The sequence below is a fragment of the Rhinoderma darwinii genome, chromosome 7 (genome assembly GCF_050947455.1).
Source record: "Rhinoderma darwinii isolate aRhiDar2 chromosome 7, aRhiDar2.hap1, whole genome shotgun sequence".
Lineage (NCBI taxonomy): Eukaryota > Metazoa > Chordata > Amphibia > Anura > Rhinodermatidae > Rhinoderma > Rhinoderma darwinii.
Window position 1 is genome coordinate 104,097,823 of NC_134693.1, and position 16,016 is coordinate 104,113,838.

Consider the following 16,016-nt stretch of genomic DNA (forward strand, 5'->3'; position numbering starts at 1 on the left):
TATGTCTCTTGACATCACATTTAGATTTCTGAGATGAGAATGTAAGCAACATTCGAGGTTTCCTTCAACTTTTATTACGTTCTTCAAGTATCAGTAGTTTACTTTGCACTTTGTTTGGCTAATAGCTGATTTTGAACAAGATTTTATATTTTAGCATGTTATATTACAGCATATTTTTTATGCTATTATATAAACAGGTCTTTCTAAAATAAATCATATTTTGTATAGAAGTTCTTTAGTAGACGTGTAACATATCTTTTGGTTATATAAGGCCCTGTTCACACAGAGTTTTTTTGCAGGCAGAAAAATCTGCCTCAAAATTACTTCAGATAAGGGCATGTCGCTTCTTTTTCCCGCTAGCATTTTTTTTCCACTCATGGGAAAAAATATCTTCCGCCTCCCATTGAAATCAATAGAAGGTCATTTTGGACTTTTTTTTTGCCGCGGTTTCCAAAAACCCACGCCAAAAAACTCTGTGTGAACACGGCCTTTGGGTCTTTTCATTCTAAGCAAATGAAAACTTTGCTCAGATTCTCTGTCTCTTGCTGATTGAGGGGATCCAATTGCTAGTATGAAGGGGCCATGGTGTGGGCAGGTACTTTAACTTAGCCCTATTCACTTGATTGTTACAATACTCTGCACAGTGCCAAGATAAGAGGTGCACTGTGCATGAAAAAAGCATTGAAAATCCCTTTGTTCTCATGGTGGTCCCTGCAGTCAGACGCCCATCGTTCAGCAAGTAACATAACATAGTTCATGTCCACAATTTCATGTTATTATCTGAATCTTTAGCAGTGGGTACAACTCTCCACGGCTTTCCTGTCAACTCATCCTCAGAATACAGGCTAATTTTTTAATTAGTCTGTGCCCTGTGTCCCACTCTTGATGTCTGCTGATGGATTTACAGGGCAGTAGAAGGGAATTTAAAATTCACAGAAGCCATATTGAATCACTTCCACCACGAACAGGAATGATTCCGACTATTTAGACTTACATTATGCTTGACTATTTAAGCAATTGCCTGTTATATTCATAAGTGCAATTACTGTCATGCAGAAGATATATCAAGTGTTTAGCCATGTTCTTTTAATAATTTCTTAATTAAGCTGTGAAAAAAAAAAACTGAGGCTGGCATTAATGAAAGTTGTGTACCAGAGACAACAGTTGCTGACGCCAATGGACAAACTCAAGAGTATAACGATTACTAGAGTAAAAGAGGTAGCCTAGATAACTGTCCCAGAATGTCCAAGAGTCTCCCAGAAAATAGGGGAGACCTTCGGGAAGAGCTGGGTACCCCACATTCTCTCTAAATACTTAGCTCTCCTATTTCCATCAGTCCTCTTCACTCCAGGCACAATCGTAGACGATGTTGTCTGCGGCGGATCCCGGGAGTGAAGAGGTGAAAATCAGCAGTCTGGGCTCTGTATTTATTTAAGGGGTCTATATTTATTTAGGAGGTCTGGTCTGGGGTCTGCATTTGTTTAGGGGGTCTTGTCTGGGGTCTTTGTTTAGGGGTCATCTGAGTTGCTATTTGTTTAGGGTGTCATCGGGGTCTTTATTTGGTTAGTGGTCAAGCGTCTATATTTATTTTTGGGGTGTGATGAATGGGGTCTGTAAAAGGGCTGATATATATATATATATATATATATATATATATATATATATATATTAAACACTTCCCTTTACAGGGTTATATGCGCTACTTGTAATCTAAATGCCTTATGTTGGGGGAAGGCTTTATATAAATGGGCGGGGCTAACTACATCACTTCTCGCAATCTTCCTGATGCCACTTCTCAAAAGTTGGTAAGAATACTGAAAACTCTCTGACACATAATATGGAAAAATGGTGAGAATAGGTGAAAAGTAGTAAAAAAATCCATAACTTCTCCGAAAATTGTCAGCTGCAAAATCTTCTGGCCTCTTCCACAGCGGAAATTTCCACTGTGTGTGAACATGGCCCAAGATATGTTGCTGCCTTTGCACCTCAGAGCTCTTTGGGCTGTTCCTGTGCCCCTGACTACTGGCTCTGCAGGGATATTTTTTCAAAATAGATTCTGATTTTATCTTTCAAAGTTCCTATTTAGTTGTCAGGGAAATAACTTCACCACTCTGTTCCCCCTACTTCAGTTCTGCTGGGACAGCTCAAGCAATTCTCCACCGTGAGGATCCTGCCAAAAAGTATCATACAGCTCAATTTCTGGGCTCCTGTAAGGTTAACTTGGGAGATTAGAAGATTGTGTTTAACACCAGGTCAAACCTGAATTTTCTTGTTCTGGTTGAAGCCAGGCAAACAAAATAGCAGCTTAGCTAGATCCACTTTTAAAGCCCTATGCCCTAAACATAAAAAAATACTTGTTCACTATAATTCTTTAACATGAGCCCTAACTCAGTCCTTGACACTGTTCTTTTATGCTTTGGGATAGGTGTTAGCGGTTGCAATAGGGAAGCTAACATTTTCTATAGTTTGATATGTAAGAAAATATGTTTAGCTAGTGAATATGAGCCACTTTCGGACACCATAATGTGTGTATGAGTCATTTTCGGACACCATTGATAATGATTCAGTTTGGTAGAACCTTACAGAATAGTTCCAATACCCATCTCTATATAATCATGTATACAGTATCAACTAATATGCTATCAATGTGAAGGTCACAACAGTAAGGCACCATCCATGTCCACGCGGCTGTACTGCAGCTCAGCTCATTTTAAGTGCATCAGGCTGAGTTGCAGTACCAGATAGAGTCACATGAATAAGAGCGGCGCAGTGTCGATCACTGCAGTGAAGGGGCCCTGTCACTCCAGCAAGTTTCATGACACCTTTCTGCTGATCTGCGGGGGTTCTTGAGATCAGACTTCCATGGATCACACATTAATAACCTATCCCAAGGATAAACCATTGATGGTATTTCCCAGAAGAACCCTTCAAGGAGCTAGTAGGCAAAACATGGAACAACAACCATATTTATAGTTATACTAAAATTGAGTGACGTCATACTGTTGATATTAGAGCTTATAGTGCATATGGACTTAAAGGGACAGATTGCAAAGGGATCACTGATGTTTGTGTCAAGTTAATTTTGGGGGACATTTGGTTATTGTTAATTTAAGGAAAACAAGCAATGGCTAAGCTCAGTTAAATCAATGTGCTGTCTCTTTTTTGGTAATATTCAGTAGTTTATGAGAATTTAGAAGTTATACTTACGGCGTGCAGCCAGCGATAAGTGATGGAAATTTTTCTCGCTATTGCTGTGCATAGGGAGAAAAGTGTTAATCAACGGCTGGAGGACGGGGGCAGCATGAATATATAAATATACTTGGACTCAAGCCATGTATCGCTGGCCACGCGCCGTAAAGTAAGTATAACCACTAATTTCTCATGAACTACTGAACATTACCTACATACTCACTTCTTAAATCTCCATCTGTTCCAGTGTCGACAGTCCCCTAACCGTTGTGACCAGTCATTGACGGCAGTGGTCACGTGTCAGTGCAGCATTCTATCACTGGAGCAGTGTAAATAGAGACCAGGGGGGACTGAATGAACTGGAGCAGTGGAGAATTTAGAAGGTGAGTGCCTATTATTTTGGACAACAGGTGTTAATATTTTTTCTAAAGTTGGAAACCCCTTTAATTATTGTAAATAAAAGCACAGCATCACGTATGATGTCATCGCTTTCTGTCATCATATGAAGATACGGAAATAAAAAGTGTATAATTTTCAGATGTAAAGATGCTTGCTTTGCCAGTAACAGAGATTTAGGCAGGGGCGTAGCTAGGGGTGGCAGGCGGGGCAAGTGCCCCGGGCACAACTAGGTGGTAGGGAAGGGGGGGCGCCAAAGAGCAGCTGATCGCTGCTGATAGGCGCCCCGTATGTCGGACACCTGCAGCAGCTTTATCAAGAGCCAGGAAATTACGGCGTTCTGACTGGGGTCTGTGACGGCCAGGGAGTGGACCAGTCCAGTCACCTTACCTGTCACCTGACCTCATGTCAGTGACATGAGGTCAGATGACTCAGGTCAGGGGACAGGTCCACTCCCGTGCTGCAGCCTTCCAGCTCTGCCTCTACTCTGTGCTCTGCTGTTACACACGCCGAGAAGCAGAGAGGAAGCTCCGCCCACAGCCCGTCCTGACCTGTGATGCTGTCAGCAAGGAGACATGGTGAGCAGTAGCGTAACTATCGTTGTAGCAGTCGTAGCGGCTGCTACGGGGCCCGCGGCATGAGGGGGCCCATGGTCGGAGGCTCCGCTAGCTGCCGCTATGGCTACTACAGTGTGACGCCACTAAACACTATGGCAGAGCAGGGAAGTATCTCCCCGCTCTGCCATTAAAGGGGTTGTTCCTACAAAAGACATGTATCTCCTATCCGCAGGATAGGGGATACATGTGTGATCGCTTGCAGCGATAGGGAGGACAGGGGACCGAAAGTCCCCTGAAGTTCTCCATCACAAACCTTGGACTTCCGGGGTCTGTGTCGGCAGCTCCGTAGAAATGAATGGAGCGCCGGTCGCGCTTGTGCGCATGCTTGACCAGCGCTCCTTTCATTTTTATTGAGCTGCGCAGACTCCGGAAGTCAGAGGTTAGTCATGGAGAACTTCGGGGGACTTTTGGTCCCCTGTCCTCCCTATCGCTGCAAGCGATCACACATGTATCCCCTATCCTGTGGATAGAGGATACATGTCTTTTGTAGGACACACTATAGGTCGGATTTTTTTGGTGGGTTGGGGCTGTATGGCGTTACGTACAGGGGGGGGCTGTATAGCCTTACCTACAGGGGGGGCTGTATAGCCTTACCTACAGGGGGGGCTGTATGGCGTTACCTACAGGGGGGGCTGTATGGCGTTACTTACAGGGGGTGGCTGTATAGCCTTACCTACAGGGGGGGCTGTATGGCGCTATCTACAGGGAGGCTGTATAGCGTTACCTACAGGGGGCTATATGGCGCTATCTAGAGGGGGGCTGTATGGCGTTATCTACAGAGGGGGCTGTATGGCGCTATCTACAGGGGGGGCTGTATAGCGTTACCTACAGGGGGGGCTGTATGGCGCTATCTACAGGGGGGCTGTATGGCGCTATCTACAGGGGGGTCTGTATGGCGTTATCTACAGGGGGCTGTATGGCGTTCTCTACAGGGGGGGCTCTATGGCGTTCTCTACAGGGGGGGCTGTATGAAGTTCTCTACAGGGGGGGCTGTATGGCGTTTTCTACAGGGGGGCTGTATGGCGTTATCTACAGGCGGGCTGTATGGCGTTCTCTACAGTGGGGGCTGTATGGCGTTATCTACAGGGAGGCTGTATGGCGTTATCTACAGGGGGGCTGTATGGCGTTATCTACAGGGGGGTCTGTATGGCGTTATCTACAGGGGGGTCTGTATGGCGTTATCTACAGGGGGGTCTGTATGGTGTTATCTACAGGGGGGTCTGTATGGCGTTATCTACAGGGGGGTCTGTATGGCGTTATCTACAGGGGGTCTGTATGGCGTTATCTACAGTGGGGGCTGTATGGCATTATCTACAGAGCGGGCTGTAAGGCGTTATCTACGGGGGGGGGGGGGCTGTATGGCGTTATCTACAGGGGGGCTGTAAAAAAGGCACTATCTACAAGGGGGGGGGGTTGTGTGACACTCAGGGGAGGGGGGGGCCCCAGTCAAAAGTTTGCTATGGGACCCAGTCTTTCCTAGTTACACCCCTGATGGTGAGTGTATATGTGTGTGTGTGTGTATATGTGTGTGTGTAGTGTGTATACAGTGTGTGTCTCTGTCTTTGTATGTGTATATGTTACTGTGTGTGTGTGTGTGTGTGTGTCTCTGCATGTGTTTGTCTCTTACATCTACTACATTATCTGTAATAAGAGAGTTATCAATGTGTTATCTGTGGTGTTACATAGGACTGCAGGCAACATCTACCACATTATCTGTACTCAGAGAGTTATCACTGTGTTATCTGTGGTGTTACATAGGACTTCAGGTGATATAACTACTACATGATCTGTGGTCTTACATAGGACTGCAGGTAACATCTACTATATTATCTGTACTCAGAACATTATCACTGTGTGTTATCTGTGTTGTTATATAGGACTGCAGGTAACCTCTACTACATTATCTGTACTGTGTACATATGTGCCTGTGTCGTATATATGGGTCTGTTTGTGAATGTGTATTTGTGCTTGTATATATGTGCCTTTTACGTATTTGCATATGTTCCTGTCTGTGTATTTATCTGCCGGTGTGTGTGCGTATATGTGTCTGTACGTCTATATATTTACCTGTATGTATATATTCCAGATGTGTGTATGTATATTTGCCTGTATGTCTAAATATCTGTCTTTATGTACGTACAGTATATATGTTCCAGCGTGTCCATATATGTGGTTAATTGTTGGTTTGTGTAGGGGGCGGCAAAAGAGAGTCCTGCACAGGGCGCCATCCAAGCTAAGGCCAGCCCTGGCTGTCACCAACCCTAGTCCAAAGGAACTCCGCCGCTGCCTGCGCCGCATGACCTCCTCGGCTCCTCCGGTAAGTCACACCAGGCAGAGCAGAGAGTGGTAGCGGTAGGCTACCGCTCACCGGTCTGTTCACAGTGTGGCGCTAAGTACAAGGGCAGGGGAGTGTGGCGCTATTTAAAAGGGGGGGAATGTGGCACTATTTACAAGGGGCGGGGAGTGTGGCGCTATTTACAAAGGGGCAGCGGGCTGTGTGTGGCACTATCTACAAGGGGGGGAGTGTGCCGCTATCTACTAGGGGGGAAGCGGGCTGTGTGTGGCACTATCTACAAGGGGGGCTGTGTGGCGCTATTTATAAGCGGGGCTGTGTGTGCGCTATCTACAAGAGAGGGGCTGTATGGTGCTATCTACAGGGGGGGCTGTATAGCGTTACCTACAGGGGGGGCTGTATGGTGCTATCTACAGGGGGGCTGTATGGCGCTATCTACAGGGGGGTCTGTATGGCGTTATCTACAGGGGGCTGTATGGCGTTCTCTACAGGGGGGGCTCTATGGCGTTCTCTACAGGGGGGGCTGTATGGAGTTCTCTACAGGGGGGGGGTGTATGGCGTTTTCTACAGGGGGGCTGTATGGCGTTATCTACAGGCGGGCTGTATGGCGTTCTCTACAGTGGGGGCTGTATGGCGTTATCTACAGGGAGGCTGTATGCCGTTATCTACAGGGGGGCTGTATGGCGTTATCTACAGGGGGGTCTGTATGGTGTTATCTACAGGGGGTCTGTATGGCGTTATCTACAGGGGGGTCTGTATGGTGTTATCTACAGGGGGGTCTGTATGGCGTTATCTACAGGGGGGTCTGTATGGCGTTATCTACAGGGGGGGGCTGTATGGCGTTATCTACAGTGGGGGCTGTATGGCATTATCTACAGAGCGGGCTGTAAGGCGTTATCTACGGGGGGGGGGGGCTGTATGGCGTTATCTACAGGGGGGCTGTAAAAAAGGCACTATCTACAAGGGGGGGGGGTTGTGTGACACTCAGGGGAGGGGGGGGGGGCCCAGTCAAAAGTTTGCTATGGGACCCAGTCTTTCCTAGTCACACCCCTGATGGTGAGTGTATATGTGTGTGTGTATATGTGTGTGTGTAGTGTGTATACAGTGTGTGTCTCTGTCTTTGCATGTGTATATGTTACTGTGTGCGTGTGTGTGTGTGTGTGTGTGTGTGTGTGTGTTTCTGCATGTGTTTGTCTCTTACATCTACTACATTATCTGTAATAAGAGAGTTATCAATGTGTTATCTGTGGTGTTACATAGGACTGCAGGCAACATCTACCACATTATCTGTACTCAGAGAGTTATCACTGTGTTATCTGTGGTGTTACATAGGACTTCAGGTGATATAACTACTACATGATCTGTGGTCTTACATAGGACTGCAGGTAACATCTACTACATTATCTGTACTCAGAACATTATCACTGTGTGTTATCTGTGTTGTTATATAGGACTGCAGGTAACCTCTACTACATTATCTGTACTGTGTACATATGTGCCTGTGTCGTATATATGGGTCTGTTTGTGAATGTGTATTTGTGCTTGTATATATGTGCCTTTTACGTATTTGCATATGTTCCTGTCTGTGTATTTATCTGCCAGTGTGTGTGCGTATATGTGTCTGTACGTCTATATATTTACCTGTATGTATATATTCCAGATGTGTGTATGTATATTTGCCTGTATGTCTAAATATCTGTCTTTATGTACGTACAGTATATATGTTCCAGCGTGTCCATATATGTGGTTAATTGTTGGTTTGTGTAGGGGGCGGCAAAAGAGAGTCCTGCACAGGGCGCCATCCAAGCTAAGGCCAGCCCTGGCTGTCACCAACCCTAGTCCAAAGGAACTCCGCCGCTGCCTGCGCCGCATGACCTCCTCGGCTCCTCCGGTAAGTCACACCAGGCAGAGCAGAGAGTGGTAGCGGTAGGCTACCGCTCACCGGTCTGTTCACAGTGTGGCGCTAAGTACAAGGGCAGGGGAGTGTGGCGCTATTTAAAAGGGGGGGAATGTGGCACTATTTACAAGGGGCGGGGAGTGTGGCGCTATTTACAAAGGGGCAGCGGGCTGTGTGTGGCACTATCTACAAGGGGGGGAGTGTGCCGCTATCTACTAGGGGGGAAGCGGGCTGTGTGTGGCACTATCTACAAGGGGGGCTGTGTGGCGCTATTTATAAGCGTGGCTGTGTGTGCGCTATCTACAAGAGAGGGGCTGTATGTGGCACTATCTACAGGGGGCTGTGTGTGGCCTCTTTAATTTATTTTCTTTTAATTTATTTTTATGTTAATTACATTATAGAACTATATTGCTTGTAAAATGTGGAAATGCTTTTATACTCGAGTTACATTAAAAAAATTGTGAAAAAAAATTACACCTCATTGATTGGTAGAGAAAGCAAACATGGTGAGGGGGAAGGAGATGTCGGGAAATAAGTTGGGGGCGCCAATCTGAATCTTTGCCCCGGGTGCAGGAGAACCTAGCTACGCCTCTGGATTTAGGTAAATTAGAAAATGATGATGACATCACTGAAATCTCTTTAATAGGTAACAACATTTTCTCTAACCTCACTGTCCAAATGTTTACTACAAGTTAGCTGTTTGTGATTCATAAGGATCATAGTTGCGAAATGAAAGATACTAAAAATATGATATTTCAAGACAGAAATTATTTGAGAAATCTGCACCATGCCATGTACAGCTTATTTAGACAACCTAAATACACTATTTCAGTGTATGTTCACATTTGAACATTAATTTACAGATAATATTTAATCCACATAAAGATAAAGAGCTGTGTAACTTTGTAAATATAGTGCGTTACTTATCTTGTACTGTGTTTCAGCTTGTATTAAAGTCCAAAAATGCATTTATAATTCAGTAAGCTTCAGAGCTGAAATCTTCCAGCATTTTTTACCTGCTCAGTGCCTATATGGAGATTGTTTTTGGTGATTTTTAATCCGGAAGGTTTTTTCTTTACACCAGTCACTATACAGTAATCTGATGTAGGAAAAACTATCTGTCCCTTCTGCATTATAGGAGCTCAGCTAAAATGCATGGGATGTGTCTGTCAACAAGCTGGTCAACGGTTTCCGTTCACAAACAGCAGAATTATGAATGCAGCTATGTACAATGTGTAACTGTATATCAGTACAAGATAAGTATGGTTCCTTTTCAAACTGCCAGCAACAAGCGCCGATCAATGGTATAGAAAATAATTCAGCGCTCGTATACTTGCATTTTCATACAATGCAACAGCCGGGTTCCTAGCCCTTTAATCACTTAGATGGTGCAGTCAATAGCTTCTGAGGCATCTAAATAGTCACCCCTTCAGTCTCCCTGCAAAGCAATCGTGGAGTGCTGATGGTTGTCATGGCAGCCTGGGGACCTAATAAAGTCCCCCAGGTCTGCCATCCTTGTGCTTCTATAAAGGGCTTTAAGGGGTTATTCAGCTATATGGCAATTATCCAATAACTCTGTATTAAGTCATTTACTAATATACAGCTTACTATATATACTCTTACTAAAGTGTCCCCGTGTTGAGAACACAGTCACGTGTTCCCGGAAGTCCTGTAGTTCACTCAGCAGTGATGACGCAGCAACACGGGTCCACCTGAACAAGAGGGTACGCCATGTCGGCGCGTCATCAAATCACATGACTGCTAGGGGGCTAGCACAGTGACGCTATTGAGGAAGTAAGCCAGCACTCTTCTTCCACTCCATGTTCTCGGCAGTACACTACCCAGCTCATGCACAATGTGGGCGGGAATAGAGGAGCACAGGGGATAGAAGGGGATGTCGGGAATTGTGGTTTTACAGCGCACGCTGAAACTGAAAGTCCCACCTCATTACCAGAAGATAACAAGTGGCTCTGGCATCACATCGGGGTGCTACAAGTAATGTATTACATCGGGGTGCTACAAGTAATGTTAAATTAATTGAAGGTATTTGCAGGCGGTTTTGTGGAATATTTTTTTTCAGGTCCCCTGTATAACCCCTTTAATTGAATTGGTATATGTTACAATACACTGGCAATACATAGGTATTGTAGTGTTTTGTACCAGTCATCAAACAATCGCTTGTTCAAGTCCCCTAAGGGGACTAAAAAAAGAATATTTAAACTTAGATAATTTTTTTAATATACCCCCTAAAAAATGATAAAGTTAAAAAAAAAAAACTTTTTTCATTTTTCCCCTAAAGTAATGTAAAAAAAACCAATAAAATAAACAGAATTGGTATTACCTCTTTCGTAAAAGTCCAAACTATTAGGCCCTGTTCACACTGAGTCGGAGGCGTTTTTATTTTCCTGCGGGCGGTAAAACCGGCTTGCGGCAAAAAGCGACATGCCCTATCTTCGGGCGTTTACGTCTCTAACCTCCCATTGACATTTTCCTGCGTCACTCAATGGCCGTGGGCAAAAAAACGCTGCGAAAAAAAAGTGCCAAACGGCGTGCTCTGTGTGATCAGGGCCTAACAATAAGTTGCGGATTAAGTATACCATGGGCCCTGGGCTGTTGACACAACTTGGGCCCCCTCCTTCCCTCTCACCCACAATTCAACCCCCCAACTTGCGGACACTATACCCGTCAGTGCCACTGACCTGACGGATACAGATTTTAGCACTAGATACAGCTGCTCTGTATTCAGGATATAAAGCAGTTGTATCTCAAAAAGTAAAAATTATTTTTAATAAGTATTTAGAAAGGCTGCACCAAACACCATACACTATTTTATTTTTAAAAAAAAAACTTTTTGAAAGGTTTACATAGCCTTTAACACATCAAATAAAAACAAATTGTAACACCTCTTTTTAAAGGGTAAGTAAATGTACAAACTTAAATAGTGATATGTCAGAACTTTTCATGGTTGGGGTCCGGGTGCTGAGACCCCCACTGATCGCTAAAACTAAGAGACAGAAGCACTCATGCGAGCGCTGAGCCACTTCGTTTCTGTTCGGCTTTTTCCAGAAAGCCAAAGTATCGGTGTACGGCTCATTGACTTTCTATGAGCCCGTACACAAACTGCTCGGCTTTCCGGAAACAGAAACCAAGCAGCTCAGCGCTCACACGAGTGCTTCTGCCCCTAGTTTTAGTGATCGGTGGGAGTCTGCGAGCGACACTGCTTCCGTAACTTTCATTCAGTTTTATGGGACTTACGGAAACAGCGTAGCTCAGCAAGCTGCGCTGTTTTCGTTACTCCCGACCATGTAATCAGGATGTGGCCAGGAGGCAGCGAGAGCAAAAACAGTTGGATATGTCATACATTTCCCTTATGGGAAAACTGAGGGCTGTATGGGGGGATTATATTGCAAGGGGAGGTGAGGTTGTCTCACTGACTGCTGGGGGCTCTATAGGGAGGTCTGCGTGTCTGATTCTGACATCTCTGTGGGGGGGATAGCCCCCCATAGAGCCCCCAGAAGTTAGTCGCTCAGACTCCCCAATAGAGCCCCCAGCAGTCAGACAATTTGACTTCCCCTTGCAATATATTAGTAACTAGTGAGGGCTCTATGGGAAGGGGGGGGGGATTATACTGAATGGGGGGGTCTAACCATCTAAGTGACTCCAGAGGACTCTATGAACGGGGGAATAACCCCCCCCCCCATCACCCATAGAACTCTCAGTATTTCAGTATTTATTATATAGCAGGGGGGGGTTGAGTGTGTAACTGACTGCTGAGTGTCTATGGGGGGGGGGAATTATTATCCCCCCCATAGAGTCCTCTGCAGTGAGTTAGATGGAAATCCCCCCCCCCTGCTGTATAATAAATCCTGAAATACTGAGGGCTCTATGGGGGATGGGGGGTTATTCCCCCCTTCATAGAGTCCTCTGCAGTGAGTTAGATGTTAAACCCCCCCCCTTGCTGTATAATTAATCCCCCCTTAGCGTCTGCCGATTGTTGCTTGGGGCAGGAGGCGAACAGCAGACTAACCTTCTTCCTCACTGCTTGACCACCGCCCTTCTCCTCTGTTCCTCACTGGCATTACGTGCAGTGTCAAAGAGGGGTGTGTTCTACCGCCTAGCAGACGCACGTCTGCTAGTCCTATCCAGCCCCTGCAATTACTATCCCTCCCCCTCCACCCCATCAGCACTGCGCTGGTGGCTTGATTCCGTTCCAGTCCGCCCCTCCCTCCTCTCCCTCCCCTCCCTCTCTCTCAGCAGCGGCCATTAGCGGCGCTAGCACTGAGTCTATTTTTAAAATGATGTGTGGTTCGGGCGGCCATGGGCCCCCTGGGAGCCTTGGGCCCCGGGCGGCTGCCCGAACCGCCCATATGATAATCCCCCACTGCTAACAATATAATGTTATTTAACACGCATGGTGAAAAAAAACCCCATAAAATACAGGCAGAATTGTTGTTTATTTGTGGTCACTTTAACTTCTACATAAAATAAATAAATAAAAAAGTTATGGCTCTCAGAATATTATGACACAAATGATTTTTTTTAACACATAGTTTTTTCTTTGTGAAAGTAGTACATCATAAAAAAAAACTATATCAGTTTGGTACCACCATAATCGTATTGGCCCGCAGCATAAAGTTAAAATGACTGATGCCAAAAAACTTTGGAGGAATTGCAGTTTGTTTTCCATTGCAATCCACAAAGAATTTTCTTTCAGTTTCCCTGTACATTATAGGGCGCCACTAAAAAATGACAACTTGTCCAGCAAAAAATAAGAGCTCATATGGCTATGTCGACAGAAAAATAAAAAAGTTATGGCTTTTAGAGTGCTTGGAGGAAAAAATGAATGAAAAAATGATAAAATGGCTGCGGTGCCAAGGGGTTAATTGCATTGCAAATGTGAGAGGCAAGGACAGAAATGTTCCCAGTAAACAGGACGCTTCCTTTGCTCTGCGCAGATTTGTTAATATCCTTATGTCTACAGTGCTCTGTGTCTTTGACTCGGCTACATTTAACGGTTAGGGTATTGTATATAATACTTGGCAGTATTGCATTTGTTTTCTCAATGAAAATGTGTTTCCATTAAAACAAATGCAAGATGGACTGCCTGCATTCCCTATGATCTAACACTAATGTACCATGTGTTTGGACTTGAATGACACTTGGCAGACCAATAATTGCAGACCCCAGTACACTCCTACTGTGGTGCTGGACAGCTCACTGGGCACTAGACATACAATTATACCTGATCCTGCTTCCCAATGGCTCCAAGTTCTAATTTAGCTTCAGGCTTGGCCATGTTTCGAATGCTGATAAATTTAGTGGGGGATTAAGGAGCCCAAAAGACATGAGAGGGCCTTAAAAGGAGCCTCAGGGCGGGAGAGAGAGTGACAAGGAAAGCATCCTGACTTGCCTTGAATGGTGTTGCAGACTTGGGATACAGAGAAGATGCAGCAAGATGGGCAGATTTTTAAGACAAATGAGTATTATTTGTATTCACAGATTAAAGGGGTTGTCTGAGATTTTTTTTTTTTTAATTTAAAACCACATTGCACATATTTACAATTGTATAATATACTTACCCGTGCAATCTTGCTTCTGTTCTCTGCTCTGGCTTCTTTTTTCCTTCTGATCACATGAGCTCTGACGTCACCTTTTCAGCCTCCTCCACTGTCGTGTCGTATCCCGATCACATGGTCTCGAACCAGAGAGACCTCGGATGGTATACGACACGTCACTTGTCACGTGGTGTATATCGGCTTGTTATGGTTCACAGCCCGTAACGCGCATGCACTGTCACTGCTGTTCTCGTGGTCCCTGCTGTTCTCGAGATAACAGCAGTGACAGCGCATGCGCGTTACAACAGAACAAGCCAATATACACCACGTCACAAGTGACGTGTCGCATACCTGGCAAAGAATTCAAGATCAACAAAGCAGCAGAGCCGGAGCAGAGAGAGACGTCAACAGTCAAGATCCCGATGGCAGGATCTGGAAACGGGGCCACTTTGGAAAACGTAAGTATATTACAAATGTATTTGCATTTATAACTTACATGCATTAAAGGGGTTTTTGAAAATACGATGGTATCTCGGACAACCCCTTTAATTCTGATCACCTTACAATATGAAAGGAATTGGTCGGCATTGGATAAAGAGGTCTTGTTACTTATTCGTAAATTCTCACTGACTGCGCAATTCACATAAGCAATGGGGAATGTAAAATGCGTGCAGTTAGTAAGTCTGAAATTCTTGTCCATTGTCTGCCAGGCTTCATGTAGTCATGTGATGTAATCACATGACCATATTGTCCACATTCTCTCTCTCGAGCTTGTAGATCCAATATCCTTATTTGCTAATAAGCTGAAGTCTCATCATATGGCCGCCATTTAAAAGGCTGCATGACTAGCTCTAACGCTTCATTTCACACATGATTCTAACACCATGGATGATGTGCTAACGTCTAACATAATATGGATTAAGCTTCCTATACATTTATTGACTGCTCCGCTATTAAGAATTGGAAAAACTGTATTAGTGTAAAATGCAGTATTTATTTGTATAAGTAGATAACACTGTGTATGATAGTTACATCATTGTGTAATTAGCATGGCAAGTCATTACACTTCTGCATTGCACTATTACCACCACTAGTTATATCTCGCTGTTCTTGTATGTAGCACGGGCCTGCATGCGATCCAGGCAGAGGGACCTAATGTCTATTACAACTCCCATTTTCCCACATTACTGATGCTAGCAATAATTGAGGTGGGCCTATAGCAAAGATTAGAATAGGCCTCCCATTATAGTACTGTGTTTTCCAACCAAGGACCCCACTCCTTTCCATAACCCTTGGGACAATTCAGTTTTCACTGTTAGCTAACAATGCAGTTGCTATGGGGAGTCCTGTACTGGACCAACTAAAGTCAGTCCCCCTCGCTCCATGGGCCCCAATACAGTTTTCATATTTTTTTATATTAGTCTTTTTTATCACCAAATTATTGACAAACATAAAAAAAAGAGGTGTATTACCATGGACAGGGTACACAACTTCTAAAAGTCCTTGCAGGTGAATTGGTCCAGTCCCAGTAGAGGATCCTGGGTTTTGTTTGCCTTTAAACTCCAACATGGTTGCTGACTAGTTAACTGTTCAGTGCCCCATTATAATCACTATTATATTTCGGATAGCTGGGATTTTATGTGTTCATCCAATAATTACCATACTTAATTTCTTCCCCATTGATCTTGTTAGACTTGTAGTCTAGGTAAAAGTAGATTTTCCAGAACTTGACCACATAGGCAGGAATTCTACGATGGTCTGTTGCTCATTTCACAAATAATTCCTCACTATGACGTAGAAAGAAACACAAGAGGGATCATTAGATTGGGGATGAGGAATGGTACACACACCAGATACCATTTTTCCTTGAAGTTTTGGTGGCACTCAGGCTTAATGTTGGCCAATCTCTGACAAGGTGAGCTCTTACCATGAACTCATTCTTATGGAGTTTGGAGCTAGTATTTCCTTGTTCTTTTACTATTGTTCCTACAGTGTTCCCTGATTCATACAACACAATATGAACAAGTTTAATACAAATACCTATTTTGAGTGGAATTACCCTAATTAAA

General features: G+C 44.4%; 1 protein-coding gene across 2 annotated transcripts in view; it reads right to left on the reverse strand.

The window, feature by feature from the left end:
* The window catches only part of PVALB (parvalbumin), a 90,668-nt gene that overhangs the window by 28,287 nt on the left and 46,365 nt on the right, over positions 1-16,016 (reverse strand). The window contains exon 3 of one of the 2 annotated variants that reach the window (XM_075832329.1): positions 15,607-15,734. The exons of the other annotated variant lie outside the window; for it this stretch is intronic. The gene's annotated coding sequence lies outside the window, so the exon portion shown is untranslated. The remainder of the gene's footprint in view (positions 1-15,606; positions 15,735-16,016) is intronic. 2 annotated transcript variants of the gene reach the window in all.